The sequence below is a fragment of the Corvus moneduloides genome, chromosome 19 (assembly GCF_009650955.1).
Source record: "Corvus moneduloides isolate bCorMon1 chromosome 19, bCorMon1.pri, whole genome shotgun sequence".
Lineage (NCBI taxonomy): Eukaryota > Metazoa > Chordata > Aves > Passeriformes > Corvidae > Corvus > Corvus moneduloides.
In genome coordinates this window covers 1,680,676-1,707,697 of record NC_045494.1, presented here as the reverse complement: position 1 = coordinate 1,707,697, position 27,022 = coordinate 1,680,676, and the positions used below count along the sequence as shown (strand labels likewise).

Genomic DNA, 27,022 nt, shown 5'->3' with positions numbered 1-27,022 from the left:
AGTTGTTAAGGAGTCTCTGCACAAGTGTTTGACAGAAGTAGGGATTTGCAGGCCACCCCAAAATATGAAATCCAGAACCTGCCAGTGTTCCCTGGAGTCCCCATCCCACCAGCACCCGCAGCATCACGGGGAGAGCACACTCAGGGAGCAACCAAGAAAATCCAGGGAAAATCCAAGCCCTCCTGGCTCACCCCTCAGGCAAATCTCTCTCCCCAGAACAAGCCAAGATTCATTCCTGGCCAAAATTCCTGCTGTAACTCCAAACACGGCTTGATGAAGTGATTTTTCCTGACATCACGATGCGAGTCACTGTCAGAGGCAGGGCTTGAGCGGGGGGCAGCTTTCCTGGGAATGCTCCAGCCCTTCCCTGAGCCAAGCTCCCAGTACCTGCAGGCAGCTCCCCCTTGGAAAAACACACAATTTTCCAAAGGTGAGGGAGTTTTGGGTTACTAGGAACACAAATCATTACGGGTAAAACTGCATTCCCGTTTTATTGTATTTGTTTTATTTATAATTTTATGACTTATTCCACATTTTCCATATTTTCCATGTGTTTCACGTCACGCTTGTCCCGTTCAGGCCTTTACATGGAAACTTGGGCTCCTCTCCACGTGCTGAACCTTCCTAAACAGCCTTGGTTCGTTGTTTGCTTGGCTGCTCCCAACCCTGGAGCCCGTGCCTGGAAAAGCTGGGAGCGTTCTCCCACCTGGGAGCAGGACGAGGCCAGAAGGGAACAAAAGCGACTGGGAGCGGGATGAATTGTTGAAAATAAAATCCATCCAGCTGGAGCAGTGACAAAGAACAGTCGGAGCCTCCCCTGGTTTGGGTTGTGGGTTTGCTCAGGGCCTTAAATTGTCAAAAAATGGGATTTTTCCAGGCACGTGCACACCCGGATTTCCCACCAAGTCCAAACCACAGGCCAGGAATGACAGGGAAACTCCTCCTGGTGCTGCCAGGTTCCTTCCCCACTAGAAGGTGCTCTCACGGATCTGCAGGCAGAGCTCATTCCCCATTTTCCCCTCTCCTGGGTGCACAGATTTTCTTTCTCTCTCGAATCTGGAGCAGATCAGGATTGTTCAGTGGCGCCGCTTTTAGCTGCTCTTCCAAGGCTTTGTGCCAACAGGAACATTGGGTCAATCCGCAAAAAAACCCTGGAAAATCTGCTGCAGCATCCGGGATGCTCCTGACAGGAGCTGCTGGCACGGGGCTGGCAGTTGGCATCGGGCTCGGAGCGTTTCACACCAGCTCAGCTCTCCCTCGCCAGTCTTGCACCCTCCCTGACCCCCCTGCTCATTCTCATTCAGTGCAATCCCATCACAAGAGTCCTAAATGAGCCAATATCGTCTCCCTGATGGCAAAAGGATGCTCAATTCCTGCAAAAAAAACCCCAGGAAAAACTCAACAAGTTCACTCTAAATTCTGCAAAAGACTTTTTCATCTCAGAATCTCCATTGGTTCAGGGTTTGCAGGCAGGGGAGGGGGCGAGGAGCTGGGATTAAAACACCTGGCCAAGTAATTAAGTTCATTAAAAGGTTTAAAAGTTTACCTGGATCATCTCTCTGATGGCAAAAGGATGCTCAATCCCTGCAGAAAAACTCCGTAACTCAACGAGTTCATTCTGAACTCTACAAAAGACTTTTTAATGTCAGAATCTCCACCAGTGCAGCATTGGCTGGCAGGGCAGGGGATGAGAAGCTGGGATTAAAACATCTGGTGAGATAATTAAATTCACTAAAAACTAAATGTTTACCTGAATCGTCTCTCTGGTAGCACAAGGATGCTCAAATCCTGAAAAAAAAACCCAAAAAATTCAACAAATTCACTCTAAATTGTACAAAGGGATTTTTTAATCTCAGGAGGGTTTGCAGGCAGGCGAGGGGTCGAGGAGTTGGGATCGAACCATCTGGCCAGGTGATGAAATCCCCTAAAAGCTATAAAAGTTTACCTGAATCATCTCTCTGAGGGCAAAAGGATGCTCAATTCCTGAAAAAAAAAACCCAAGCCCATAACTCAATGAGTTCATTCTAAATTCTACAAAAGACTTTTTCATCTCAAGAACTCCACCAAGGCAGCGTTTGCAGGCAGGGGAGGGGGCGAGAAGCTGGGATTAAAACGTCTGGCCAGGTAATTAAATTCATTAAAAGGGTTAAAAACTTACCTGGATCGTCTCTCTGGTGGCAAAAGGATGCTCAAATCCTGCAGAAAATCCCCCAACAACCCAACAAATGCACTCTAAATTGTAGACAGGGATTTTTTAATCTCAGGATCTCCACCAGTTCAGGGTTTGCAGGCAGGGCAGCGGGCGAGGAGCTGGCATTAAAACATCTGGCCGGGTAATTAAATCCCCTCCAAAGTTTGCACCCCAAAGCGTCCCCCCCCTAATTGATGGCCCCTAATTGATGTGCAGTGCCACCTCCACTCTCAGCACCCAGCACCCTCTGCTGCCCTCGCTCCCCCCACAGCTGACCCAGCACAGCCCCCCAGCAAAGCTGCAATTAGGGGGTGACTCTTAATCACGGGGTCTCGCTCAGAGAGCGGGGCAATGTTTCTGTGGCTCACACGCGCCAATTAAAGCTAATTTCAAATGGGAGTAATTGCACGGGGGCTCTGGAAACTACTGCAGAGGTCTTGTCCCCGGCAGCTGAGGGGCGTGGGGGGGTGTTTTGACAAGTTTGGAGCAGATTTCCATGGAATACCAAGGAGCTGCTCTATTTTCCTTGGAGTCGTTGGGCAGGAAATGGAGACTGTGAAAGGTCAGGCGGGGATGGAGGTGTTGTTCAAGCCCTGATCCGTGGGGATCTGTTTCCAGTATAAATCCTTCAGTCCCTTGATTCGGCCTTTCTGTGGGATCCCTGAGCAGGGGAAAGGGAAGGAGTGATCCATAGGGAAGAGTTTTTGGTGATTTGCTTTCACTCCTGCAAGGTGACACCCCCAGAATGTCCCTCTGCCCTCTGGAATCATCTGGAAACCTGGGGAGTCGGGGTTGAGGGACCTGGAAAACTCCAAAGAGTTGGTTGGATCTCCACCCCACCCCGAGCTTTGCACTGAAACTTTTAATTTACAGCACCAGCCTTGAAACTGCGACGATTCCGAGGCTTCTGCGGGGTCAGCGACGTGTGAACGTCACCCAGAGCGCAGCCGGAGCCTCTCGGGGGCTCAGCAGCCCCGGGAGGGTTTCATGGCAGGAGAACAGACTGGGATGAGCCTGGATTGTGCCACATGGTCCCATAATGAGCCATCTGGGAGCGCCGTGCCGAGCACGACCTTCCCTCCCCTCCCCTCGCTCCGTTTGGGCTCCGTCACTTCTCTTCTGAGGCCTCCCCGCTCTGCCCCACATTTGATGACCCCACAGACTCCAGCAGGGCACAGAGCAGAGCGAAAAATGCTAAGGGAGAGCAAATCCATCGCCAGCAGAGGGAAAACAGGCCTGTGGGAACGGGGCAATCCCAAAAAGGCAAAGACCCCATCTCCCAGTTGTCTCCATCACCTCCTGCCACGCGTGGCCAACCCGGGCTCCTCCCTCATGCCACTTTCACCCCTAAATCATTTGGGGTTGGGTTTCAGAAGATGTTTCTGCTGTCGCAAGATGCTGAGAGAAAACTGGGCAAGGTTTGGAAATGGCACTTTTATTTCCTTTTTTAGCTTTTAATTCCATTCAAAAGGAGAGCTGATACTTCTGTGTTGGAGCTGCATTCGCGTGCTGCCGCAGAATGAAATTAAATGGATTTATGAGCAGTTGCAGCATCAGGGAGTCCAAAAGTTTTACCTTCTTATAGGGCAAAATACAAAAAGGAAATAAAAGATGGGCCAGACTTGCCCTCACTTCAGTGTTGTCTTTGTGCCTGCAATATTTCAGATTATTTCAGGTAACGCCACAGCAACTCACCCCAAAAACAACATTGCAGGGCTTCAGAAAAACCAAAACATGCAGTGAAACAGAACAGGAAAAAGAGAGAAATTAAACATCTCTGAGGCAAACGCAGAGCAGTGCAGACTGAAAGTGCACAACACGAGAAGAGTGGGATCAAACTTTTAAATCAATTTTTTTTCCTCTTTAAAATGAAATTATTGCAAAAGAGAAAATTAGTGAGACTTGGTCTTTATATTCATTGCAAAGTGATGCTTTCAGTGAGGGAATCCAAGAGAGAAGACCTTTAAAGCATAAAGAGAGAAGCAGATTTATTTTATCGCAACCCCAACGTCACGCAAGCGGTGGCTGGGTGATGCCGATGAGCCAGAATGGCAGGAACTGTTTTGAGGGGTGGCTTATTAGCCCAAAACCATTCGGTTTGGGCTTTTTTTTTGGAGATTAAAAACCCTGGGTGTGCCCAGACACAACGGGACACTTTTAGGGTGTCCCAGCCTGCAGGGCCAGGGCTGTGCCCACGCAGAGCTGAGGGCGCCTGGCAGATGCCACCGCGGGCACCAAGCAGAGCCAAAAAATTCCCAGAGCTATTCCTGGTGCCTCTCCAAGCTGCCAGAGGAGTTTATGTTAACATCACGTGGCTGTCTCCAGCTGCATCTGTCAGCACAGCCCCTCTGGAGACCTTGCCATGGTGGGGGACAGGGCAGGGGGAAGAAAAAAAGCCAGAAAAAAGCACAAGCCAAAACTATCCATAAATATCCATAAAACTCCATCATGTTCACCCTCAAATCCAGGCTCCTCCAGCCTTGTCCATGCAAAACCTCCACAGAACCCTTTGGGGGGCAGCTTTTGAAGTGTTTTGAACACACAGGGAAAGAACACACGAGAGAAACTTGGCACGGAGTTTGGCCCAAGCAGCCAAGTTGGGCATGGAAATGAAAAAAAGTTGACAATAAAAGGTTATTTCTCGCCAAGTTTTAGTAAGAATTCAATATCTACCTTTTTTTCCCTGCTCTTTGCTTCGTTATTGGCCAACTTTATGGAAAACACTGCAGTGGATTTATTATAATTGGGGTTTTTCTCCTTTTTTTTTGGACCAAGCAGAAGTTCTTCTGAGCGATAATTGAGTTATGGCAGGAGAGGAGCACAGACAGGGGGTGAAGGATGCAGCATCCAAAAAAATCCTCGTTTCCACACCATTCTTTAAACTCAAGCGAGTTCCTGAGCTCCAGTGATCTAATCCTGCTGCTATTTATGATTTCTGAAATTATTTATTATAAAGTCTGTCCTGAAGTGGAAAATTCCCAGTGCCGATCCCATTTCCAAGCGGGAATTCAGCGCCGGGTGCTGCGAGTCAGTTGGGATAATAAACGTGCCACGGTGAGGAGGGGGATTTTCATGGAATGAGCATTTCCATCCCACTTCTGGGCCGCTGGATCACACAGGACACATTTCACAAGTGGCTCCCAAGGCACTTTTCCAGCCCTGCGGTTGGGTGGCAGCTCTGCTCCCGGACGGCTCCGCTCTGTCCCAACCTGTTCCCACAGGCTCCTTCCTTGCCCCTGGGAATTCCAGGTGGATGGGCTGATTAGGAGCAAGCTCCTGGCTGACGTAGGCTGGGTATTTAACATCCTGCTCTGCCTCATCCCTACCTTTATTTTCTTTTTTTTCTGGAAAGGCAGAGTTTAAAAAATCGATTTCAAGGAAATGCAGGATTTGTTTCCACTTCTAAGACTTTAAGTGGAAGCGTCCTCATCATCTTCTGAAGGCTGTGGGAGTTTTGTCTGGATCTCCTGGGATATCTCACCTGGAAATGGGCAATTCCAGCTTGGACCAGCCCAAAATTCTGGGTGACTTGGAGCAAAGAAAGCTACAGCCTCTGAAATATCCAAATAAATCCGGGATGTTTTGGGGCAAGGACACAGATTCTGGATGCAAGATGACCCAAGATTTGAAAATCCAACCACCTCCATGGAACAGAAACGGAGTTGGGAATGACAAAAGAGGGATAAAAACCAGACTGGAAGATGAAAAGCAAAAAGGAACCACAAGCGTGGGATTGACAAGAAGTTTATGAGCTGCAGGTTTGGGCTGAGTTTAAACAAGAAGAGTTTCCTCTCTGCCTCTTGTCAATTAAAGAGGCAATTCCTTTTCAGGTGGAGCAGATATTCCATTTTCCCATATTCTCTTGCAAAAGTCCTTCCAAACAGAAGGATTTTTTTTTAACAAGTGAAAATTTTCCCAGATACTCCATTCTCCCATGTTGTCTTGGAAATGTCCTTCCAATTTGAATTTTTTCTTTTAACACGTGAAAATTTTTCCCAGATGCTTCGAACTCTTCACAATTTTCTTTTGTCATTCCACCAAACAAGAACCTAAAGAAGAACCTAAAAAAAGGATCCATTCCTGTTTATGCTGCTGGAAGCCACAGCAATGGGAAAAGGAAATTTTACTCTATTTGGAGAGACTGATTTTTTATGGAACAGAAAATGCTCCTGGCCAAAGGAATTGTGCAAAGGGTGCTTTCCCTCCAGGAATATTTCATGGCAGTCACCTCCAAGCCCATGGTTGGGAGGAGGAGATGGGAATGTGGGATGGGATGGGATGGGATGGGATGGGATGGGATGGGATGGGATGGGAGAGCAGCACCCAGCCGGCGGTCAGGACTGTTCTGTGTGATCCCACAGCCTGCCAGCAGTCTCCATCCATGGATTTGGCTCCTCATGGATGAAACAGTTCCGGCTACCAGGGGTTCAGAGCCCAACAAGCCTTGGCGAGCCCAACCTGTGCGAGGCGGGCGTGGCCGCCCCTAATTCCAGCCTTTGGGAAGGACTTCCATGAGCTCACATATCAAGCCCATGGGAAGTCCGTTCCATGCTGTTCAGATGGATCTGGGAGCTGGCACAGCTGGTTCTGTGCGCCAGGGGTTGGACGGAAAATAAACACGGTGAGTAACGCCCAAGTCACGCTGGATGAGGCATGTGGGGACTTGAGCTGGGACAAATCCCTGGGTGATGCCACCAGAGCCTCAAGGAATTGTGTCTGGTGGTGCTGACGATGCGGCACTCCATGAGTTCATCTGGAGAACACCTGCGAGTGAGGCCATGGGAACATCATCCGAAAATCCAGTTATCCCTGGGGCTTCATCATCCTCAGCTCCCAAAAAACAGTCCCAGAGCTGCCATGGTGCCCTCAGCATTCACCACTGAACAGGCGATAAAACTGCCCTCAAAACCAATATAAACCAGTATAAACCAGTATAAACCAGTATAAACCAGTATAAACCAGTACACTGTGGTCTCTTACCTGGTTGTTCTATGTCATGGTCATGTTTTAACTGATTTGCATCAGAGGGAGTGGTTTAAATGAGGTTGCTAAAAATATTTTACAGTTCTGTAAAGCATTTGATGGTTGGACTTGATCTTAGAGGTCTTCTCCAACCTCAACAATTCCTCAATTTGCAGTGGTCCAAGAGCCCTGGATGGATCTCCTGCAGAGAATCCAGCCACTCACTCATCCCTTGGGCCGAGGGGACTCCGAGTCTCACCCAAGTGCGAGACCCTCCAAGATCAGTGGGACATCTCACCTGGCCAAAGAATCTGGAGCTTTCCAGCTTTCCTGGGTCACTGTCACCATCTCAACCCACATTAGAAGGGAATTTCTTCAGGGCTCTGCCCCTCCCATTTGGAAGCCCTTGGTGACAGTGCAGTGACAGTGCCATTTTTATCTCTGGCTTAGATCTGGGTGTAAGATCAGCACATTTAGAATTTATAAATTGGTCAACTGAGCTGAAAACTGAAGGTCTGAGCACCCCCAGGAACCGGCAGCTGCTCAAAAGTTACTCCAAGTTTTTCTGCTCGGTCTTTGCCAGTGATAAATTAAAAAGGATGGACTCAGCTGAGGACAAGATGTAATTGCACATCGACATTCCAAAGGAATTACCGGGTGACTAAATCCTGTTGCTGATCTGGACCTAAACCTGGAGCAGGATACAACAGATTGAGAGATACACACACCTTTGCCAGCGGGTTACACAATCCCACACTCCTACGGCTTCCAAGAACATCTCCAGCTCTGGCTGCTGCTCCCATGGGCTGATGGCATCACCAGGAGGTGCTCATTTGTTCCAGACAGTGAAAGTGGCACAGGCTGGAAGTTTCCCATAAGGAATGAGGCTGATCCGTGCGTCATCTGAAAGTCCTCCCCCACACACGGCACTGCAGCCGTGGCACTAAATTTAGTACTTGCCACGAACTCGTGAGCAGGCGTCAGAGCTTTCCCTAAACACCCTAAAAACGAGGTGTTCCTTAGCAAGGATCACTTTCTCCCAGCTTTTCCTCCTGGACTGGAGCTTCCACCTTCTTCACCCCAGAGAGGGGCTTGGATTTGGTGTGAGGAAAGCAAAGTGAGAAGGGAAGTTCCGTTTTCCTTGCCCTCGATGAATCCCACCACAGGGATTTACCACCTGGAATATTTCCTGTCAGGAATTCGATGCCAACCTGCAAGAGAGAAGCGTTGGGGAGGCAGAAGGAAAAAAAGGAAGGGAGGTGATGGTGAAGCCTCTCTCACCTTCTGGTGGGGATAAACCCAAGGGATCCCAAACCTAGGGACAACCAGCAGTGCTTTAACCACGGGATCATGTTGAGAAAGGCTGGCTGAGATCCTGAGAGCAGCTCGAGAGCTGGCCAGGCCAAACAGAGCAGTTTGTTGTTGTTTTTTAAAATCTTCATGAAGAGATGGGCAGCGTTCCCCTCTTCACCTCAGGCCAAAGGGCTCTCCTGCAATCCCCAACATTGAAAAGGGGACGGGAGGGGAAAAGAAACCTCAGGAAACAAAAGTGATTTGGCCCTGCTGATTAAAGCCAGTTTGTGTTTCCTCGGGAAAATCTGGGTTTGCTCAAGGTTTGCTCAGCTCTGGGCTCTTCCATCCACATCAGGTTTGGTTTAATGACTCTGGAGTTTATGAATCCATTAATTTTGTTCCTGAAGGTTTCATAATAACAATGCCTGGGTTTTTCACGCAGCACTTCCCGGCCACGTGTGTGGAAATGCGCTGCAAATGGGCAATTAAGAGTCAGCCCCGTGCTGGAGATGGGGAAACTCCAGCGGAATCCAAGGAAGAAAATTCCTAAAAACACTGCCAAAATCAGGCCTTTAGTCTGAGCTTCAAAAAATTGGAGTGAGGGCCTGAAAAAACTCACAGGGACAATTCAGCAAGGGACAAATGGAAAGCGTTTCATGGAGCAAAGGGGAAGGATTGACCTGGGAATGATCAATGTGGGAATGCCCAATGTGGGAATGCCCAATGTGGGAATGACCAGGGGAGCCTGGTGTGGCTCATCTGTGGTCAAGGAGGAGTCCCTGGTCACCTGCCACCACAGGGCACCACCCAGGCACTCCTGAGCCACTGCCCGTGGAGGAACCATCCAAAAGGAGCACCCAGGAGCCCTGGAGGTGCCAGCACCATCCATGAGGAGCTGCCAGCAGGTAATGGATGAAAAAATGGGAAAAGATCCGAGCCAGAGCCTCCAGAGCCTCCATCGTGTTTCAGTGCCGTGAGCCTGCCCACGGATCATCCCGCAGGAGCCACACGTGCATCCAATTCTCTGATGCCAGGTCTGGCCGCGCCGTGATCCACATAAATCCCAGATTCCTGACAGCGCCTTCTCATCACGGAGCTGGAGCTGGGAGGGGAGAGGGAGAGAGGGAGAAGGCTCTCGGCAGCAGGCACAGCTCCCCACTCCTCGTGGCCTCTCTCCTCCCCAGTAATCCCTCCAGATTTCATCCCTCAGCTGATCCCATGCGGGTCCCATTTCCCCCAGCGGAGTGGGATGGCAGATAAAGCCCTCCCGCCACCCGAGGCCTGTGAGCAACTGCTCCTGATTAAAGAAGTGTACTAGTTTGAAAACAAACCAGTGGGAGGCACCAAGTCAGAATAACAATTTAATGGGGAAATTAAAGAAAAGGAAAAACTCAAAGAAAACACTGGTTCAAACTGACAGAGTCAAGATGCAACCTGACACCCAGTTAGTCAGGGTGGTGGTAGCAGTCTGGTAGAATGGTGGCTGCAGCCCTCTGAAGCAGTGATCCTGTAGAAAAAGGGTCTGCTCTTCCTCAGAAGGTCCAGTGGTGGCTGTGTAGCTCCTGTCCTCTGGAAATCCAGTGGAAAGGGTTTTCTCTGGTGTTCAGAATCCCAGATTATATCCAGGATGGGATGCTGGGTTCCTCCCTCTGGGTGGAGCATCTCTCAATGGGGTAATGAGTCATGAGGCCAAGTGTTGATTAGGCTCATTAACAGAAGATAGTCCGGAGGGAGTTATCTCTGAGTCAGGCGGCAGGACAATGATGGGCCATGAACAGAAAGATGGTCTGGGGGGAGGAGGCAAGGAGACACTGCCCCTCCTGATTTCAACAGCTCATGAGGATGGGAATAGAATACACTGCAACCCAGGACAAGAAGGAAAAACTCTGTGGATGGAACTCAGGAGAGGCTGGGAAGGGCTCCCCACACCATCCCAAATTCCCTGGAGATGCTGGGTTCAGGCTCTGCGTGCTCATCCTTGGGCTGCTCCTCTCCTGCTGCTTTCTCACCTGAAGTTCACCGGCACAGGGAAATTCCTGCCTTTTTAATACTCTCCCAGCTCACTTTATCTACTTGAATAAATATTAAATATATGAAATAATTTCAGTGCTATTAGTAATAAATCCACACATTTTGAGACAGGAGATTTTAAGAGGCGGAGTTTTTAATCCAAAATATTTGTGTGAAAAGTCAGGAGGGTTTTTTTTCTCTTTCTTTAAGAGAATGGAAAGTAAAGCCAGAAAATGTGCGATTTAAAAAACAAAAGGGAGGGATTCATAAAGCAAAAAACTCTCCCTCTTCTCTTTTTGGGGTGGGAATTAAGAGGTGTTATTTGGGGCCTGATCAAGTGAAGTAACAGAGAAAGAATCAACCAACCTGGGGGCATTTCCACCTGATATTTTTAATATAAAGACGTGAAATCCTAAAATGGACCCGAAAGAAGATTTCTATTCTTTCAGAATTTCCCTCCTACCTGTTGCCAGTGTTGCTGCAGGGATTGTCATCCCCTGGCAAGTGTTGAAATCTCATCGTTTGAAATCAGCTGGAATTTTGAGGAGGGAGGGAAAATGTGGGAAGAGGATTCCCGTCTGCTGAGAGCTGCACCAACACTTCCCCACCGAGAACTTCTCATTCTTGGAAGTTTCTCCTTCCTAAACAAACAAAGCCAATTAATTCAGGACTGAATTAATTAATTTTTTGTCCCAAAATCACCTCCCAGCACCATCAACAACATTTTGCTTCACACATTCCTTCATTTATGAGTTCACCTGGGAGGATGAGTCTAAATTTCCAGCCTTCCTCTTCCGTGGCCATCCATCAGGTTTTCCATAGGTTTTTTCATGGTTCAAGCTGCTTTGTTGCCCTTCCAGCTGCCGCCTCCCCTTCTCATGGCTCTGGAATCATCCTTCCCTTGGTAGGAGCCTCTGTTCCACCTGGAGAAGGAAGGATCCTGCGCCTAATCTCAGCTAATTCCATTAAAACCAGCTCCTGCGCTTTGAAGCTGCCAGCAGTGCTCACGAGAGGAGAAGAGCAAAGAAAAATGTACAAGAGAAACACAAAACAAGAAAAGATACTGAGAGGGAAGGAGATGCTGAATGGCCAAAAGGGAGTTAATGAGAGCCAGAAACTCCAGTTGGAGAAATGTTGATTTTATTTAGCATTAATTGCAGGAAAGAGCCTATAAAGTGTGGTAAAAAATTATTAAGTACCACTCTGCAATGCCAGCTTTGTGCCAGCCACCCCCACGAAACAGGTGTATTATTCCTAGTTCCCAAGGTATAAATAAAGAATTGCTTTTCCACATCTTTTTTTTTTTATGATGGCATTTCATTATTTTTTACTGCCATATTGTTATGGCTCCAGCTCCAATCCCAGAGCGGATTTGGGATAGGCTGGGCTGAGAACACGTGTGCCTGTGCACGTAGGGATGTGTCCGTGGGCTGGCACATGGCAGCAGGGACAGCAGGAGGTGGCTCAGATGGCAGCTGTGTCCAACAGGGCATTCCAGTCCCCTTTCCTGAGGGAGGGATTGCCCTGGCTTGGGATTTTTGGGAGATATCACCAGTATCGTCTCAGCCCGGTTCTTTGGATGCAGAGCTGGGGTTTCTGTAGCTCCTGTTTGCATGTTTTGGGATCAGAAAAGGAAAATAAACCCTGGATTCCACCTCAATTTTCACTTTCCCCTCATGAGCTGCCCAGGATTATTCCATCAAGGCTCCCACACGGAGCCACAATAAAGGACACATCCCATTTTTCCTGGGCAATGTTTGTATCAGCATTTTTGGGCTGTTTTACCCAGCCTCTCACCCCTCACAAGGGGACTCAGCAGGGAGATAAGCCCTGGGCGCATTTTCCTCGCAAAGCCTCGCTCCAGACGAGGCCACCAAAGACGCCGAGGGAAGCAATGATTCCCTGGAAATGCCTCAGTCCAAGCTGTGACCTGGAACCGTGGGCTCTGCAAACACCCATAAATCTCCAGCTCACATCCAAACCTCTGCAAGGTTCAGTGCAAACAGCAGAACTGCCAGGGAATCCAAGCTGAGCTTTAGTCCAGCCCTGCGCTGATTTATGGCCTCAGGTGGAACCCGTGGAACACGACGGCTCCAGCCCCAAACCCGAGGGTGGGTGGTGGCCCCAGCCCAGGGGTGGCTTTGTGGTGCTGAAGACCTGGGACAGCCAGGACATGGCCCAAAACCACCCCAGCAACCTCTGCAAGCCTTGGTCACCTACCAAAATATCATCACAGACAGGAGGACACACAATTATTCATTCCTGCCTAAAAAAGAGAGGAAAGAGGGAATGTCTCGGCCCCAGAAATCCAACTTTTCTACTCTCTGCTGGCAAAGCTCCCCCCAGCCAGAAGCTGGGATCATCATCCCTACAGAGCATTAACGAAGCCGTTCCCTCTCCTTTCCCTGATCCTCGTTATCTATATGTTGGCTTGGGAAAATAAGTCACATGATAATAATTAGGATAAGATCCCAGGTGACACGGCCAAGATGACTTCTGAGCAGCCAAGGTGCCGCTGCTGCACATCTCTGGGAACATCCCGATAAGCATTCCCACTCAGGCCTGGGATTCTGAGTTTCTTTAACGAGTTTAGCTGAGAAGTTGCTGGGTGAGGGAGATTTCTGCAGCGGGACTGCACGGTGGGGCAGCCACAAAGAGCTGCTCAGCTCTGTGCTGACACGGGCTCACAGCTGGAACATCTGCATCCCATCCCCGTGCCAATTCCTCTTTTTTCCAAGACTTTCCACACCCCCTCCACGTGCACGTAAATCTCCAAAGGGAAACACAGCACCAGGAGCTGTGACCAGAAAGGTGATGCAGGGCACCCCGTTCGGCAGCACCTGCGACGCGCGGCGGCTTTTCCAGCCCAAACTCCCCTCGTGGTCCAGGCTCCCTGTGGATCTGTCAGCAGCCCTGAGCTAATAAACCACGAGGCAGACTGTTCACAGCGCCCTGCAGGGGTTTGGGTCGTGAGGGATTGAGAAATGGGCACTTGGATGGAGGTTTTGGGGGATGGAGAAGGTGATGCTGGGTGCGCTCAGAGCAGCCAGGGCTGGTGGGAAGGGCAGAGGCTGCATCAGGACAGGGATTCCGAGAGGAATTGGGGTGCCAGGGATGGGACAAACGGAATTTCTCCTTCCTGGCTGAAGCAGAATCAGAAACTCTCATTCCAAGTGTTTGTGCCACGGTTTTCTCTCACTTTATGCTGAAGGGGAGAGACCACTCAAAGCACAGAAATCATAAAATCATTCCAGTTGGAAAAGGCCTTTAAGACCATGGAGTCCAACAACCCCCCAGCACTGCCAAGGCCACCATTAAACCACGTCCCCAAGTGCCACATCTACACCTAAATCCCTCCACAGATGGGGACTCCTCCATGCCCTGGGCAGCCCCTTCCAATGCTTGAATCGTGCACCTGGCGCTGGGTATTAAAGCCAATATTCCAGGATTTTCCACAGATTCTCAGTGCATCACCACAGAAGGATCTAGACAGATACAGCCTAAAGCTGGAAAAGCTTTTCCTACTTTTCCCCCATCCCTGCTGGGTGCTGTCCCTGCCTTCAGGTGGAGATGCTCAGAAAAGCATCTCCGATGCTGGATGGGTTTAATTCACAGCAGAAGCAAGAAATTCATCACTTTATACCAAAAAAAGCTCTTCAGGCAGACAGAACCTAAGGCAGCCTCCTGATTTTTCACAGATTTCTCTTCCCTGAGACAGCAAGTGTTACATGGACACAAAAAGGCTGCCTGTCCCCAGATCTTGTTAAAGCCTGACATGTCCATCCTAATCCAATCAAGCTTTGTCACAAAAATAATCCAGAGCTTTCATTGCCCCATCTCCACCAGAGCCAACCCAGAGAGACTCCCAGCTCTCCTCAGAGGAAAAACCAACCCCGCACTGAAAGGGTTTCTGCAGGACCCACCTTGTAAAAGAAATGAGATTAGTAACGAGGGTTTAACCTCTTTTTTTTCCTTTTTTTTCCTTTTTTTTTTTGTAATTCCGAGCGAAAGCAGGAGAGTGACGAGGACCTGGGAGTGTGTGTGCCATGGAATATTCCTGCAGCACTCAGGGCTGTGGTTTATTTTACTGGTGGTGACTAGTTCAAGCCATATTTAGTCAATAAATATGAGATATGAGGTCACCCCGCCATCGAGCTGTTACCCTGTCTGCCTCTCTCGCAGCTGGGCAGTAACCTTTTTAACTGGCGTCTGCCTCGGTGGGGAGTCTCCATAAAAACAGGGCCAGGATCCATTGGTCGTGGTGGGGGATCAAGGCACGAGAGCACCGTGGAGCTGAGTGGGAGAGAGGCAGAGCTCAGGGCTTGGCTCTGCCCTTCCTTTCCCGGTTTGCCAGGCCCACGGAGCTGCCCCATGGACACAGGGAATGGAGCAGCACATCCCACACCCCATTGGTTCACAGGTGGTTTCCCCGTCTCTCCCACTGAAATGGGCCAAAAGACAAATCCCCTCCTGTTTCCAGCCTTACAGAGCAAACCTGAGTCGAACATTTCCAAAGGGAATTGTTCTTTTTTTTACATCCATTAAACTCATTTTAAAAGTTAATTCTCCTTTTTCCAAGCAGCTTTTCCTCACTGCCTCTGCTTTGGGATGAGGAAGACACTTCCCTGGTTTCTGGGCTGGCCACCAAGTCTTGTTAAGAGGGAGCACCCCTGATTCCAACACCAAACCTTCACCCCGGAGTGCGTTTGTGAGAGCAAATTTTCCATGGATGTCCCAAGGAAAACTGGGAATAGACAGCGTACGGTGGTCCCAATAAAACCAGGAATGCCTGGTGCATCCTCAGCTCTGCCCCTGCCCAGATCTGAAAGATCCAAGGGATCTCCAGGAATTGTTCCTGTGCCCATCCTGGTGCCATCCATCCCTGTCATGGTCCCTCCGAGGCCTCCAGAGCTGGTGACTGCCATCCCTGAGGGGGCTGGGTGTGGGAAGGGAGCTGGGCCCAGTGCAGGTGTCCAGGGACCGACCAGGAACGGAATGTGGGAGTGGATATGGTGGGAAGAGCCAGGGAACAGCGAGTCGAAGCAAGAAGGAGAGGCCAGGGTGGGAGACCAGCTGTGGACCAGACTCTACTGCTTTACTCCAGCTTTACACCAGCTTTGCACCAGCTCTGCCCAGCGTGCTGCGGCCTCAGCTGGCCTCAACCTCCCTGCAAACCCAGGGAAGGTGCTCCACAGCCCCTTCCAGGCATTGCACAGAGTCTCCAAGGGCAGCGCCAGGAGCTGCTGCCAGGGCCGGGCCAGGGCTGGGGCAGTGCCCGGCTCCTGCCCTCGGACAGTCGGGAATCCCAGCCTGGCTGTCCCTCCCCGGCGCCAGGAGACGAGGCCGGCTCCTCCCAGCTCCGTTGGAGCCTCCAAAGTCAGAACCTCTCCTGGTGCCTCTCCTGGAACCTCTCTCAGCTGCCTTTTATGGGGCTATAAAACCACGAGGTCATGGATGAGGCCGGCAGGCGTTGGCCAGCATTGGCCTCTGCCACCTCCATCCCACCTCCCTCCATCCCAGCTCCAGCCCAGCTCCATCCCACTTCCATCCCACCTTCATTCCATCCCCAGAACCCCCACCTGAGGACGGATACGTGCACGTGGGAAGGTGGAACTGCAGCAGTGCCTGAGCAGAACAGGATGAACAAGGCAATAAAATGTCCCTAACTGGGAGCCCCCCATCCCAGCGATGCTCAGAGGCCCAAAGCACCGCTGCACCACCCGCACCAGCTGAGCACCCACCCCCAAACCCTCCCCAGCACCCACCTGCACCCCCCCAGCCCCACACCATTATCAGACCCCGTAATGAGGTGGCCGCTTGTAATGCTGGGCCCTGGGACAAGAACAACACGAAGCAGCCCTGCTCCCACCCACGGAGAGCAGCGAGTGTGTCACCCTCCTCTGTGTCATGGCTTTAAAAATACCTCTAAAAAGATCTCTTTTTTTTTTCCTTTTTTCCTTTTTTTTTCCCCTTTCCTTTCCCTATTTATTTATATTTTTGAAGGCCTGACTCGGCCAGGTGGAAAAAGTTTGCATCAGAGCCCGGAGCTGAGGACGGTGACGGGCGTCTGCTGGTCTGACGTGAAACGGGAGGACAAGGGGGGAAGAAAGGAAACTTTGCAATTCCGTGTGCTTTGCCCAGAGGTGTGGCCACCAGCACGGCCCGGGCTGAGCCCAAACCACACAGGCAGATCCTCAGCGAGGTGCTTCCAGTGGGAGCACACAGACAGGGACAGCTGCAGCCGGGATTTTATGGGAGCAGAGGGATCAGGAGTTAATTGAAAGGCTAAAGAAGGACTTGGCCTTCCTGAGGGCCTCCACTCCGGGTTGGTCACTTTGCCCAAAGCTGTGTGAGGAGCTGGCAGCTGTGGGCGACAGCGTTTGATCCCAGTTTGGATCCAGGGAGTTTGGGATCTGCTGCAGAGGGATTGGTGGTGGGGACCAGCCCCACCAGCAGGAGGGGGAAGCTGCATCAGCCTCAAGCAACCAAACCCAGCACCACCCTGAGGTCCATCTGCCACCCTTCCACATTTCCCACCCTTTCCCCATTTCCTACCCTCTCACTGGCTCCAATCCTTTTTTTCCTTCCCAAAAACCAAGCCTTGAGGTTCTGTTGAAATCCTGGATGTGCACAGCTCCAACCTAAAGCATCCCCAGAGGGAGGCAGCGGGAGCAAGGCTCGTTTGGAGAAGAGCCAGGAGCAAACAAGGAAAGGCTGGGATCACAGGCACATGGGGAATTTTGCCAGCTGAGGATCAGGAATCCGCAGGCTGGGAAACAACGGAAGCACAGGAGAGAGAAACAAACAAACAATTTGGGGTAAAATAAAAGCTGAATCCTTCCACGTTCCCCTCGTCTGCCCTACCAGCCCCACCAAAATCACTTTAAATTCACTGTTTTGAAGGAAAACTGCACTTTAACAGGTCCCTCTTTACGGGATGAGTTGGAGCAGTGGAGCCAACTGTGTTCATTCCCATTCCCTTGAAATTCCCGGTGCCCTTCTGGAGCAAATTTTTCCTTCCTAAACCACCCTAAAATAGATGGAGTTTCTAGATTTTGTATTTAATTGCCTTTATAAACTTGCCCAGAATTAATCCCCTACTTCTTTGCCTTTTCCTTTTGCACAGGTTCCGAGATTCCCAGAGAATTTGGGATTTTCTCCCTTTCTTCATCCCATTTCTCATCCCTTTGGGCTTCTCCCCATCATTCCCACCAACACTGATCTGCCAGGAACAGGAATACCCTTCCCTCTCTGGACACTGTAGAAAACACGTTGGAAATTTATGGCTGGGACAAAACCGGCTCCAATTATCACATTTTGGGGTTGGGTTTTGAGGTTTGGTTGGGTTTTTTCAGTTGGACAAAAGCAGAGCCACACAAGAACCACCTAAAAGCACTTTAGTGGTGCTGGGGCACTCGTGTCACTGCGTGGGACGTGCCAAGCCACAGGAGATGTGACACAGCCACGGCTGCATTCCCATGGAAACTCATCCCTGAACCCTGCTGAGCTGTGGCTGGATCCCGGCTCCACCAAACACTAAAATTCCCAAATTCAACACTATTTTGTCTTGCCCAACACAGAACATCAAGAGCTGGACAGTTTTGTTCCTGCCATCACCTCAGGCTAATTTAATCCTGCAGGAAAATGGGGTTGGAGTCTATTTTTGAGTCCTTTTCCAGGATGGGAAGAGGATAATAACAATGCAAAGGGAGGCCCTGGGCTTTAAATCTCAGCCCTTCATTTCCTTCCCTTCTTGTTTCTCCCACAACAGCAGCCTGGGACACCAAATCCAAGTGCTTGGAAAAACCAATGGAATGGTGCCGCCAGCTCCATGCTGTGCCTTTGGGGAGGTTCAGTGGCCGAGCTAATTTGGTGCCTTTTCCTGTTTTTCTACGGCAGGTAGAGGAGAGAGGGAACTGCTGGGAATTTGAGCTGCTCCAGCAGCTCCTGGGCTGGCAGATTTGGGGTGGCACACCCAGCTGCAGCCTGGAAAATGCCAAGCCCGAAGCTGTTTGCCTGCTGCTGGATGTGACCTTTGCCAGCATCAATAACTCCACGATCCCGCTGTGAGGCAGCACAAAGGGATCCCGCAGGAGCCAAGGGGTGGCGTTTGGTCCATGTGGAGCTTCCAGGAGCATCCCTGGTGTCCCTGAGCTCAGAAACCGCCCCGGCTGCGGCGCTTCCACCCGACTCAGGGGCACCGGCTCCGGGATTATTCCCCAAGCACAGCCATGGACGTCCCGAGGTGCAAGGGACCCTCAAGGATCGGGAACGGCCCAGCCAGGGCTCACAGCTCACAGGGATCTCAGCGCCCGGGAACGCAGCAAATCTCCTCAAAGCCTCCGCCAAGCACACACAAACCCATCGAAATACATAGAAACGAATAGAAGGGAATAAAAAGAAATAGAAATGAATAAAAAAAATAGAAATGAATATAAATTAATGTAAATATACATAAATAAATATAAATATATATATAAACATATATAACTATAAATAAATAACTATAAACTTAAAATAAAAAACTAAAAATTAAAATATAAATAAAAACTAAAAACTAAAAATATAAATATAAATATAAATATATTTAAATAAATGAAATTATTAAAATATTAGAATATTAAAGTATAAATATAAATATAAATTTAAATATATAAATATATTAAAATAAATTAAATTATTAAAATATTAGAATATTAAAGTATAGGTATAAATATAAATATATAGTTGTAAATATAAAAATAAATATATAAAAATTAATGAAATCATTAAAATATTAGAATATTGAAGTGTAGGTATAAATATAGATATAAATATAAATATATAGATGCAAATATAAATATAAACATAGATAAATGATTGAAATTATTAAAATATTAGACTATTAAAGTATAAATATAAATATAAATATGTAAATATAAATATGTAAATATATAGAAATAAATGAAATCATTAAAATATTAGAATATTAAAGTAGAGCTATAGATATAGATATAGATATAGACATAGATGTATGTAAATTTAAATATAAATATGTAAATATAAATATATAAAAATAAATCACATTATTAAAATATTAGAATATTAAAGTATAGATATAGATGTAAATATAAATATAAATATAAATGTATGTGTGCCCGCTGCACGTGTACACCCACTGCACACACAGATATTCATGTTAAAAATATGCATGACATACCCATACGGAACGGGATGAACTCCAAGGGCAGGGATTGCCAGGGCACTACAATATTTTATATTTTTATCTTTTTAGGGGACAGTGAACCGCCAGTGCCACTGACTGAGCCCGAGCCATGCCCAGCTCCCCACCCTGGCACGGCAGACTCCTTCCAGAGTCAGCAGCAGCAATTTTCCCGCTGGCCTCGAGCAGAGCTTTGGGGTCCCTAAAGCGAGGGAGCAGCGCTCGTAGCGCAGCACCTTTGGGGGAGTTTCCTAAAGGGGCCTCACTGCGGTGTCTGTCCCGGCTCCGCTCTCCCGGAGCATCTGTGCAAATAAACACTTCCAGCGGCGCTGGGAAAGGAGCAGCTGGAACATCTGCTGTCCCCAACAAGGGCAGCAGGGCTCAGCCCCCCCCGGGCCCCGCCGTGGATGCAGCTCAGAAATGCATTTCATCATCTGGGCAGCGATGTCAGCACCAGTCGGCCCGTCACCAGCATCCCGTCCATCTTCTCATTCCGTGGCGCTGCAGCCAGGGACTTCAAAAAGGACGGGATGAGGGTCTAATTGGATTTCTGGTCTCAATTAGGGCACGAGGGAAAGCGACTGCAAAGCTGACAGGGAAAGCTGGGGCCATCTGTGACAGCACGTGGGTGATTTACGGCGCTCCCGCCTCGCAGCGTGCAGGCAGGAGGCAAACCTGGCCCCGGAGGGGAGCAGGATTCACCTGATCCCGAGTGAATCCGGGGGTATTTCACATCAGGCAGGGCGGGATGTAATCAAACATCGCCTCGCTTCCCCGCAGCATCTCAGGGACGGGGGCAGTACCTGGAGGAGAGGGCTCAGCAGGTGATCTCCGGCTCCTTTCTCCTCCCAGAGCCTGCATCCTGCAGGATTGAAGGAAGCAGCACCCCCAGAGCTCGCTGGAGAAACCTCAGGAAGCTCCAGCGGGTTTCACCTCGTCATCAAGCAGAAATGAGGTCCTAAGAAGCAGCAGAGCACAGGAACAGCCTGGGCCACCTGCAGCTCCTCAGCTGCCACGTGAGGCTCATTCCTGCAGCCAGAGGCTCCATGGCTGCTCCAGCATCCCCACGTGGGCTCCAGAGCCAGCCTGGGAGCACCCAAAGGAAGAGTGAGGCTGCTCAGGGGCAGCAGCAGCTGCTGGGACCCTGCTGCTGCGAAAGGAAAAGCCCAGGCAGGGGGGAGCCCTCCAAAATGCTCTTGTTTGTTCTGGGCCACTCAGCAGCACCCTCAGAGCCACCAGACTGGGGCTGAGGGGTGCCCAGGCTCTGTGTGGCCACAGCAGGGTCACCACACCCTGCCCAAGCACCGCTCCTTGGTGACAATCCCAACCATCAGCCACAGCCACCAAGGAACTCCCAGCAATTCCCACCCTCAGCAGACACAGCTTTCCAGCACTATTTTTGCTGCCCACAAAAGTGTTTTCCTTCAGCTGGTTCAAAACCGGGGCTGGAAAAGCAGCAGCTGGATGTGAGAGGGTGGGAGCAGCTCCTGCTCCATCCAACTCCGAGGGCGATGCTGCCATTCTCACCCACACACCTTGGGATTGTTCCTTGGCCCCTTTCCAGAGGGGCTTCCAAGCTGGTTTTTCCTTTCTGTTGAGCACTCTGGGATTTGCTGGGTGTTCTCCTGGGCAATGGACGCGGGGATGAGGGCTCAGCGCGTTTTTGGAAGGGCTGGAAGCAAGCCTTGGGTTTGGAATAGGATTGGGAAAGGAGCCCTCAGCAGTCACCAGCACTTTCTCCTATAGCGAGGCAAAAAATGAACTGAAATTTCCCAGAGGTGGCACAGAGTGGAAAGAACAAATGCTGAGGGGGGAAAAAAATAGACCAAAGCACAAGAGCTGCAGGCAAAGCGGTTCTAGAGAGAGGCTGGAGCTGCAGGGTGTGACTCAGAGCCCGCTCGCAGCGTCCGAGCTTCGATACCATTGCCTCCAATTTAAATCACTTCTGAAAGAAGTGCAGAGGAGAGGTGATGAAAGGGGCCTAACGCTGTTCCCTGGTCGGAAAAACACGGCCCACTTGTGCCCCATGGGGAAGTTTTGCATTTTGGCCAGACAGGGCCCTGCTGGAGCCTGCTCTTGTTTTGCAAAGTTGGAGTCACCGGCGAGCCACAGAGGGGGAAACGCTCCCACCTCAGAGGAGGATGTGGAGCAGCATCTCCTGGAGGAAGGGAGCACAGCTGGGATCACACTCGGGATCACACAGCTGGGATCACTCCCACTGAAGGGCAGCCCACGGATGGTCACATCCTCCTGCTCGCTGGCCAAGGCCGCCCAGGGATGGTTTGGGTGGAAGGAGCCATCAAAACCCACCCAGTCCAGCCCACCCAGCCATGGGACACCTCCCGCTGGACCAGGCTGCTCCAACCTGGCCTTGGACACTTCCAGGGATGGGGCAGCCACAGCTTCTCTGGGAAAACTGTGCCAGGGCCTCCTCAGCCTCCTCAGAAAACATTTCTTCCTTAAATCCCATCCAAAACAAATCCTAACCACCTTCCTCTCCACCCTCACACTTTACGGAGACGCTCAAGGACACTGGGAAGGCCCAGGCAGGGAATTCCCACTCCACCACGTTGGATGAGGATGGCTGACCCACCCCACGGCTCTCACAACAGCCCGATTTTGGGGAAAATCACAGAGCAGCAAAGCTGTGCCCACCCCTGGCCGTGCAGGGCCTGAGGGACCCCAAGCCTCACCCCCAGAGGCACAGGCAGAAGGGTCTGACACTCCCACCCAGGATTGCTGGTAGGGAAGGCTGAGCCCTGCACCGTTTCCAAGGGAAATGCGCTGGGATTGAGGCAGTTTGCTCCCTGGAGGCCCATCTGCTCTGACCAGCACCACGAGAACCCCCAGCCGTGGTGGTTCTCCTCAGGATCTGCACAGAATATTCCCGCGGGAGACGATGGACGGGCAGCCCTCCGGAGGATCCTGGTGTTGGGATCACTGGGATTCTCCTCACAGGACCCAAGATCCCACACCCAGCCCCCACCAGGACCACACAGAACCTCCAAAGGAGGTGGAAAATCCAAGATCCACTCCAGGGGCTGGGAATGGGCACTGCACTGCTGGGAAGTGCTTTGCACTCACGTTAAAGAAACACAAGGGAAAAAGGAAACAAAAATAATTTTTCCTGCATTGTTTGTGCACCAAGCCGGGCTTGAGAACCTCACCTGAGCTGGGATCACCCAGTCCCTGCACTGAGCCTTGGGCTTAAAGCTCAGCATGAGGTTTTGTTATCATCCAGCTCCCTTGTAAGCCAGGCCAGAGACTTCTGCTGCCGTATCCAAACAAAAACTTGTGGCTAAGCCTGCCAAAAACTCTCCCATGGATGTTCCCTCTGTGTTTGGAAGGAGAGAAACGCACAATGACCACCCTGCAATGACAGGGTGGTGGATTTGGGGTGTCCGTGTGTGCGCTGGACTTGTCCCCAAAGATAACTTCAACAGTTGGGTGATTTCTCCTGCTTTTTTGTTTTTGTCTTTAACTCCCCCCCTGCTTATGCAGTGAGTCCCTAATATCCTGATTGGAACCAGATTTGCATGAATTAGGAGTCGAAATTGGAGCAGCGACTGCTGTGCAGAGGATGTAAAGGGAATAAAATGAATGGGGTATTAACCTTCAACCACTGAATATTAATCAGTGTTTCACAAAAAAGAAAATACAGAGGCTGCCACACTAAATATTTTTAGCATTTATTGACGGGCCTGATTTCCTCTCTCTTTTGGACTTTTTGCTTCCAATCACGGACCATAAAAAAATCACAGCGAAGATGGGGAGGGCTCGAGAGGGGGAAGGGGCGAAGAAAAAACCCCGAGCTCATCCATTTTCTTGGATGCTGGAGGATATTTGTGAGTTATGCAACACCAAAACCCAGCTGACAAACAGAGTTCCTAATCCCACAAGTGCTCGGTTCAAAGGCTCGGTTCTGCGAGTCCCAAACCAAACAGAAATCGACCCCGGAGCCCAGCGAAGCCTTCGGAAATGAAGGCACCATAAAGAAATAAACTCCTTAAAAGCCTGACTTCCCCTGTGCTGAAAGGTGAAATGCACTTGAAAATCAGCCTAATAAAAGAATCGCCTCGTTAAGTGAATGTTTCAATTCTCTTTTTAGCTCCAGTTCATGAAATAACCCCGTGGAAAATAAAATATAAATCTTACCCGGGTGTCCCTTGGCACGGTGACATCCCCATGGCACCGGAGGCACTTTGGGAACAGCAGCCAGAGGAGGTTGGTGCCCATCCCAGCTCCTGGGACAAAGGGCAGGGGTTAAATTGGGATTTTATCGGGGTTAGCAGCCAAAGTCATGGGTTTTTTGGGATATTATGGGGTGAAGGGTGGGCAGGTGGGTGGGATGGGTGGTGGGAGCAGGAGGTGAGGTTAAAGCCACCCCTGGCACCCACAGCTGGCAAGGAAACATCAAATTGTGCTGACCCAATGTTGTCACCCTGGAGTTTTCTCCCAAACAACGTCTAAAATACCAACAAAAATCCCACACAAGTGGAAAACTCCAGAGCCTCTCCTTTTGTCATTTCTCCCCTGCAAAAATTTGGGCAGGGGGGGTGGATTTAAAAGCCAGATCTGGGCAGAGACAATCCCCAAGCTCCCAAACTCTGCTGCCCTTCTTGATGCACCTTTGCCAACCAGAACCCATCTGTTTTCGTTGCCTTCTTATCAAGTTACCGGGATTTGTTTCAATGCTCAGAAAGGATTTGAGGGGGGTGCAGAGAGAGAGAGAAAACAGCGGTAGGTTTTCAGGAAATAGCAAGTTCTTTTTCACTGAGATAGGAATCATTTGGCAGCCCACAGTGAAATACTTCTGGGTTCCAGAAGAAAGCCGGGGGGGGCGGGGGGGGAAGCAAGCAAGGAAAGGGAAGATGCTAATGAACTGCAGAGGAGAGAAAAATAAAGTTGAAAAGAAAAGGAAAACAAACGAATCAAAGTGAAACTCGAGGTTGGGCATCCAGCTGATCCACGGGGAGCTGCAGGGTCTGAGCCACCAGATAAGGAGCGACCTCCTTTCCTGGGCATGCTCAAGGATAGGTGGCGTTAAAGGCCCAGGAATAGCTCATTCGGAGCGTTTGGGTAGAAGAACCCCCAGGCAGCAGCTCAGCACGAATTTAGGGATGTGTTCACCTGTGCCTTAGGGAGATGAGAGCCCAGCAGGTCTCCCTGGTGGTGGAGACAGCAATAAACTCATGGAATCATGGAATATCCTGGGCTGCGAGGGAACCACGAGGCTCTTCTGCTTCCTTTTGGAATCCCAGTGCCGCTGGTGAGCTGTGCCACGTCCTCTCCTTTGCTGCCCGAAAGTCTCCTGCCAGGACCCACCGGCTTTGCTGCGAGCCCTGTACCCCTGAATCCCAGCAAGCACAACCCAGTGAGGGGCAGCGAGGGAGCCGCCAGTCCCACGGGGCGCCTGGAGCGGGGGGAATCCCAAAGTGTTCCCCAGAGAGGGCCAGGCCAGCCCAGTGCTCCCAGTAAAGCCCCCCGGGGCAGCCCGGCACATCACGGCTGGGTTAATGGGTCTTTCCCAGCTCAGTGCAGCAAAGCTGAGTTATTCCACATTCTCATGGATTTGGTGCTCACTCGGCTTCTTTCCTGGGGGGAAAAAAGCAGGATTTTTGTGCTTTTTTCCTTTCTTTGCATGTTCTAGGGCTGGAGGCTGCATTCTAATGAGTCTGCGCTCCCAGGCTGCGAATGGAAACGTGATCCCCTCTAAACTTTATCATCTGGTTCTTATCTCCCGGCTGCTCCAGCCCCTTAACTCTTGGTGCACAGGGAGACCCGGAAAAGCCCTCCTGCTCCAGGGAGAGCCGCAGGGATGGGAAGGAGGGAGAGGCAGCAGCCCCAATCCATGTGTTGGGCAGGAACAGGGATGCAGCTCTTTCCTCCCACCCCGTTCCTGCTGCCACATCGTTCCTGGAGGACGCTGGACGGGGCTCTGGTGACCTGGTTGAGTTGAAGATGTCCCTGCTCGTTGCAGGAGAGTTGGAATTTATGAATTTAAAGATCCTTTCCAAGCCAAACTGTTCCATTCTCTCCAGGAGAGGCTTCCCTGGGCTGCCCTGGCAGAGGCTGGAGGGATCCAAGGACCTTCCCAATCCCAGGGGGGATCAGGTGACCTTCCCAGTTCCAGGAAAGATCCAGGGACCTTCCCAAATCCCGAAGAGCTCAGGTGACCTTCTCAAACCCCTGAAGGGATCCAGTGACCTTCCCAAATCCCAGGCGATATCTGGTGACCTTCCCAAATCCCAGGAGAACCTTCCAGCCCTGCTGATCCTGCATGGGGAGGACACCCAGTCCTTCCACCTGACACCAGAACTGGACTGGATTTGAACCTCTGGGAAGACAAGAAACATTTAATTTATTTGTCACCTGGAGGGATCTATCAGGATCTTTTACATCCCTAAATTCCTGAAGTTTCATCAGGGATTACGGAGGTGAGGCAAACAAAAGCATCCCCGAATCTCCACACCCCACCTTTGGGACCAGGAAAGTGCCTGCTGGATTTTTATATTTTTTTTTAATCAATAATTTCACTTTCTCTTTCTTCTTTTCTTTCTTTCCTTTTTTTTTTCTTTTTTCCCCTGTTAAACTGTCTGTGCTGCTTTTTAACCATTATCCCGAGCACACGGTTCAGCCTTCCCCAAAACCAAACCAAAACAAAAAATCCCGAGGTGTGAGAAGATTAAAGATTTCAAGATCTGGACATTTTCAAATCAGAACCACATGTGGGGAATAAATGGGGCTGGCAGGCAGCCACCACTCGGAAAAGCCAAGGAGCTCTTGCTTTAAAGGGATCCCCCGAAAGCCTGGAGAGAACAGGAGCATCAGCACTTCCCTCCTGTCCTCAGCACCAGGAGGACTCCAGGGGTTCATCGCATCTCCATGTGCTGGCTCCCACCTACAGGAATTTTTGAACCATCCCTAAAATCTCTGTGTGTTCCCACTGCCCAGCCATCCCCAAAATTCCAGCAGGCTCAGGCTCCTCGGAGAAGACCTCAAAGCCCAATTCTGCCTGGATCAAATCATGTCCCACCAAGATCTCCAATGAAATTGTGAGGGAAAAAGCTCCAAAAGCCCCCGAATTCAGGGGAAAAATCCAGCCTGGAAAGGACGTGGGAATGGCCAGAGCCCCTCTGCTGCCAGGGATGAAGAACAAGGATGTCAGGAAAGGAAGCTGAAGAAGGACATTGCTGGATCCAAGAATCCTGGCTTGGCCAGGGAGCTGCAAAGAGTCCGGAGATGGCTCCGAGCTGCCTCTTCTGCCCCTTCCAGCTTCTTTCTGCCTGTGATATCGTCATCATCATCATCGTCAAATCACCATCACCATCATCATCATCAAATCACGATCACCATCATCATCA

The 27,022-nt window shown here is 50.2% G+C and overlaps 1 long non-coding RNA gene across 1 annotated transcript; it reads right to left on the bottom strand.

Annotated features, from left to right (window-relative positions):
• Positions 1–535: 535 nt before the first annotated feature.
• Positions 536–12,856, bottom strand: LOC116453691. Its single transcript, XR_004243904.1, has 4 exons — positions 11,215–12,856; positions 10,920–11,097; positions 1,751–1,788; positions 536–1,373 (listed from the first exon to the last, which is right to left on the bottom strand). It is a non-coding gene; the product is annotated as an uncharacterized LOC116453691 (long non-coding RNA).
• Positions 12,857–27,022: the final 14,166 nt, after the last annotated feature.